The sequence below is a fragment of the Adiantum capillus-veneris genome, chromosome 8, assembly GCF_014529385.1.
Source record: "Adiantum capillus-veneris isolate H3 chromosome 8, ASM1452938v2, whole genome shotgun sequence".
Classification (NCBI taxonomy): Eukaryota; Viridiplantae; Streptophyta; class Polypodiopsida; order Polypodiales; family Pteridaceae; genus Adiantum; species Adiantum capillus-veneris.
Genome location: NC_140938.1, coordinates 65,342,978 through 65,348,369, shown reverse-complemented (window position 1 = coordinate 65,348,369; position 5,392 = coordinate 65,342,978).

The following is a 5,392-nucleotide window of genomic DNA, read 5'->3' as shown; positions in this document are numbered from 1 at the left end:
TTGCTCAGTTTAAGGAGTGGCAACACGAAAGAAATGTAAGGGATTATGAAAGCATTGATGACAATGGAAGGTCGTCATGAAAGTGCATCGTCCACTTGATTGTGCTTACCAGCTATGTGAGCAATATGGAAATTAAATTGCAAAAGAAATTTTCCCACCTCATTTGTTTGTCGGAAAGCTTGGTTTGCGTCATGAAATACTTGAGACTTTGGTGGTCGGTTCATAGAATAAATGGAGTCCCCAATAGCTAGTGCTTCCATGTGTCTAGGGCATGTATAACAGCTAAAAGCTCTTTCTCATAATTGCCCAAGACTTGTTCATCCGTATTGAGCCTTCGGCTCTCATATGCTATGGCATGCTCTTCTTGAAGCAAAACAGCTCCAAGAAAATCACCACAAGCATCACATTGTACATCAAATGTCTTTGAGAGATCTGGAAGCATGAGGACTGGTTGGGAGGTAAGCTTCTCCTTGAGCTTATCAAAAGCATTCTTCTCTTTAGCAGTCCATACATACTTAACATTCTTCGTCATGTAGTGGTCCTGCTATTTGAGATAATTTTGCTATGAAGCGTCTATAGTATGCGCACATACCAATAAAGCTTCTTAGCTCATGTAGATTCCTTAGATTAGGCCGTGCTTTTATTACCTCTAACTTTGATGGATCCATATGGATGCCATCTTGAGAGATAATATGACCTAAATATTTAATCTCTTGAAGGAAAAATTCACTATTCTTTTGGTTGAGAAAAAGCTTATTCTCCCTCAATGCTTGAAAAATCACTTGGAGATGTTGCTGATGTTTCTCCAAAGACTTGGAGTAGATGATGATATCATCAAAGAACACTCCAGTGAATTTACGATAAGGTCTAAGAAATTTCTCCATTAGATAATTGAACGTAGCTGGTGCATTAGTCAAGCCAAAAGGCATGACAAGATATTTATAAAGACCAAACGTTGTGCGAAACGTTGTCTTTAGGATATCTTCATCCACTATCCTTATTTGATGATAGCCACTTTTAATATCAATCCTACTGAAGTAGGTAGATCCTTGTAGCTTATTAAACAGATCTTCTACTCAAGGCACAAGAAATTTGTTTTTAATAGTGATATGGTTTAGTGCTCGATAGTCCACACACATACGGTATGTACCATCTTTCTTTTGCACTAAAAGGACTAGAGAACAAAAGGGAGAGAAACTAGGCCTCACCAGCCCTTTGTCTACCAATTCCTGTACTTGCCTCATGATCTTCTCTTGTTGAGCTTGTGAGACTCGATAAGGAGGCTTGTTAGGCAGTCAGCTTCCCTGAAGGAGCTCAATGCGATGGTCATCATTCCCTCGTTTTGGAGGTAAGTCCATAGGGATATCATCGATGAACACATCTTGGAATGCTTTTAGAAAATTAGACAAGCCTAACTCTTCTTGATTCCTACCATTTACATTTGGAGAAACATTAGAATCTTTTAGAGACTCTTTGACAAAAATCATGAACGCATAAACTGAGATCTTCATTGATTTATCAAAAGCAGGAGGATTTACAAGTGGAATAGTGTGATCACGCTCACTAGCATCTATATACATTCTTTCCCCTGTAGGTGAAGTAGATTCTCCCTTCAGGGACCTTCATATTGGCAGCCATGCGATTAAACTATGACGCCCCTAGGATAGCATCCTCATGTTGGAGAGGAGAAATGAAAAAGTCTTCTTTGTCAACATAGCTTTGGAAATGAAGACTCAACTTCCCAATCAAGGGAGTATCGGAGGCTTGTTGTCCCTTGAAAGTTGTGTCAGCCATTACCATATCTCCCATCTTGAAAGCTTAAATGCCCAACTTGGTGGCCAACTCCATTGATATGAAGTTGTGAGTAGAGCCAGGGTCAAACAAGATGAAGGCATCATGCTCTCTTACCTTTCCCCAAGCATAGGAAAGTGATGATCCTTTGCAATGAACATCCTCTTTTGGAGCTTCAATGGTGGAATTCCTAGGAGTCTCATTGCGAGCATTCTTCTTGGGGCAAGAATGATAGCCATGTCCTTGCTCTCCACACTTGAAACACTTATGGTCCTTGCGAAAAGCTTCAAGCTCTTCAGGAGAGAGTTTTTTTTGCCTTTGTAAACTCCCTTTTACTTGGACCGATTGTTTTTGTTGTTGTTGGAAGTGCCTTGGGAAGAACTTTGAACATTACTTTCCTCTTTGCATCATTTTTGTCTTTTTTTTCCATGGGCTTGACATTCCGTCTAGCCCCTTTGAAAAGCATAGGGAGATAAGACATGCCAATAACCACCCAACAATACCTATATATAGGCCCTTGGCCCTCCTATATATAGCCCCTGTACCGCATGTGTATCTATCGGCCCTTGGCCAGGGCCGTGCCCTCCTATAGTCCTACCCTTGGCATGACATTACTCCCCCCTTGGAGAAGCGTTTTCGTCCGCAAAAACAAAAGTGGTAGGATATTCATAGGAACACTAATGTTTTCCAAAGTGTAGAGGGTCCTCAGAAGTCACCCTGCCACCAGAGCAAGTGCTAGTGCTAATCCCTCTTGCACGAACCTTCATCCCAGTTGGCATGGCTCCCCCCAGCACCTTCCAGATAAAATACTTCATGTAATCGCTTATCCCACCATTTATCTCCCATATGGCATTAACGCTTCTTTGCCATCGCTCTTTCGACCAATTTTACAATTTTTCTTCCATATATGGTGAGTGGGGCAAACCAGTTTGCTTTGTAAGCTAGATCACAATATGTATCATGGGTCTTGGGGAGTGAATACACTCTATCTTTTGGCCAATGCCACGCTTTCCAGTCTGACTCCGCCACGAAGATGGGTGACGATGACACTGACAATACATCCAAGAGTCTACTGATTAGAATTCTTTTGTAAATGCCCAAATCATATTGCTGCTCTTAAAATCCCACGTTATTCTAGCAGAGGTTTGTGTCATCCCAGGTGTGAGACAGTTTAGAAACTCTGACCTGGCGGGCAACTTCCCTCCGAAAAGGATTTAAAGAACCCCTTCCAAGATTAGAAAGCCAAGGGTACCATAGGCGAGAGGGGCCCTTGAAATATCTAAACTTCTCCCCCCATTCTAGGGTTAAGGCCGCTTTGTTACACTTTTGTGTCAACTCCCTTGTACTGCCTCCAAGATTAAGGAACTTCCAGAGAGGCTCTAGAATTTTGCCGTGCAATGTGGCCTCCTTCCATTTTCCCCCTTTCAAGTTAAGCTCTACTTTGCTTATCATATCCCACACCCATTCTTGCTTTTGCTTTGACAACCAGCTAGGCAAACAATGCTTCTGCATGTAGCATAGGGTCCAAGACCCCAATGCCGTCCCCTTTCTTTGGTCTTGCTAACCATTCCCATTTTACTCATTGACAAAGGATCATGGTTTTAGTGCTACTCTTCCACAAGAATATTTTAATAGGCTTCATAAACTCTTTGTAATTGGATTTTCTCAGTTTAAGGAGCGGCAACACCAAAGAAATGTAAGGGATTATGAAAGCATTGATGACAATGGAAGGTCGTCGTGAAAGTGCATCTGCCACTTGATTGTGCTTACCAGCTATGTGAGCAATATGGAAATTAAATTACCAAAAGCAAAATTTTCCCACCTCATTTGTTTGTCTGTCGGAAATCTTGGTTTTCGTCATGAAATACTTGAGACTTTGGTGGTCGGTTCGTAGAATAAATGGAGTCCCCAATAGCTAGTGCTTCCCTGTGTCTAGGGCATGTAGAACAGCTAAAAGCTCTTTCTCATAAATGCCCAAGACTCGTTCATCCGTATTCAGCCTTCGGCTCTCATATGCTATGGCATGCCCTTCTTGAAGCAAAACTGCTCCAAGGCAATCACCACAAGCATCACATTGTACATCAAATGGCTTTGAGAGATCTGGAAGCATGAGGACTGGTTGGGAGGTAAGCTTCTCCTTGAGCTGATTAAAAGCATTTTTCTCCTTATTAGCAGTCCATACATACTTAACATTCTTCTTAGTTAAGTCATGTAGTGGTCCTGCTATTTGAGAGAATTTTGTTATGAAGCTTCTATAGTATGCGCACATACCAATAAAGCTTCTTAGCTCATGTAGATTCCTTGGATTAGGCCATGCTTGTATTACCTCTAGCTTTGATGGATCCATATGGATGCCATCTTGAGAGATAATATGACCTAAGTATTGAATCTCTTAAGGAAAAATTCACTATGCTTTTGGTTGAGAAAAAGCTTATTCTCCCTCAATGCTTGAAAAATCACTTGGAGATGTTGCTTATGTTCCTCCAAAGACTTGGAGTAGATGATGATATCATCAAAGAACCCTCGAGTGAATTTATGCTAAGGTCTAAAAAATTTCTCTATTAGACAATTGAACATAGCTGGTGCATTAGTCGAGCCAAAAGGCATGACAAGATATTCATAAAGACCAAACGTTGTGCGAAACGTTGTCTTTAGGATATCTTCATCCACTATCCTTATTTGATGATAGCCACTTTTAAGGTCAATCCTACTGAAGTAGGTAGATCCTTGTAGTTTATCAAAGAGCTCCTCTACTCGAGGCACAAGAAATCTGTTTTTTAATAGTGATATGGTTTAGTGCTCGATAGTCCACACACATACGGTATGTACCATCTTTCTTTTGCACTAAAAGGACTAGAGAACAAAAGGGAGAGAAACTAGGCCCTTTTTCTACCAATTCATGTACTTGCCTCATGATCTTCTCTTGTTGAGCTTGTGAGACTCGATAAGGAGGCTTGTTAGGCAGTGAGATTCCTAGAAGGAGCTCAATGCGATGGTCATCATTCACTTGTTTTGGAGGTAAGTCCATAGGGATATCATCAATGAACACATCTTGGAATACTTCTAGAAAATTAGACAAGCCTAACTCTTCTTGATTCCTACCATTTACATATTGAGAAACATTATAATCTTTTAGAGACTCTTTGACAAAAATCATGAACGCATAAACTGAGATCTTCATTGATTTATCAAAAGCAAGAGGATTTAAAAGTGGAATAGTGCAACCACGCTCACTAGAATCTATATACATGTTCTTTCCCCTCTAGGTGAAGTAGATTCTCCTTTCAGGGAACTTCATATTGGCAGCCATGTGATTAAACTATGGCACTCCTAGGATAGCGTCCTCATGTTGGAGAGGAGAGATGAAAAAGTCTTCTTTGTCAACATAGCTTTGGAAATGAAGCCTCAACTTCCCAATCAAGGGAGTATCGGAGGCTTGTTGTCCCTTGAAAGTTGTGTCAACCATTACCATATCTCCCATCTTGAAAGCTTAAATGCCCAACTTGGTGACCAACTCCATTGATATGAAGTTGTGAGTAGAGCCAGGGTCAAACAAGATGAAGGCACCATGCTCTCTTACCTTTCCCCAAGCATAGGAAAT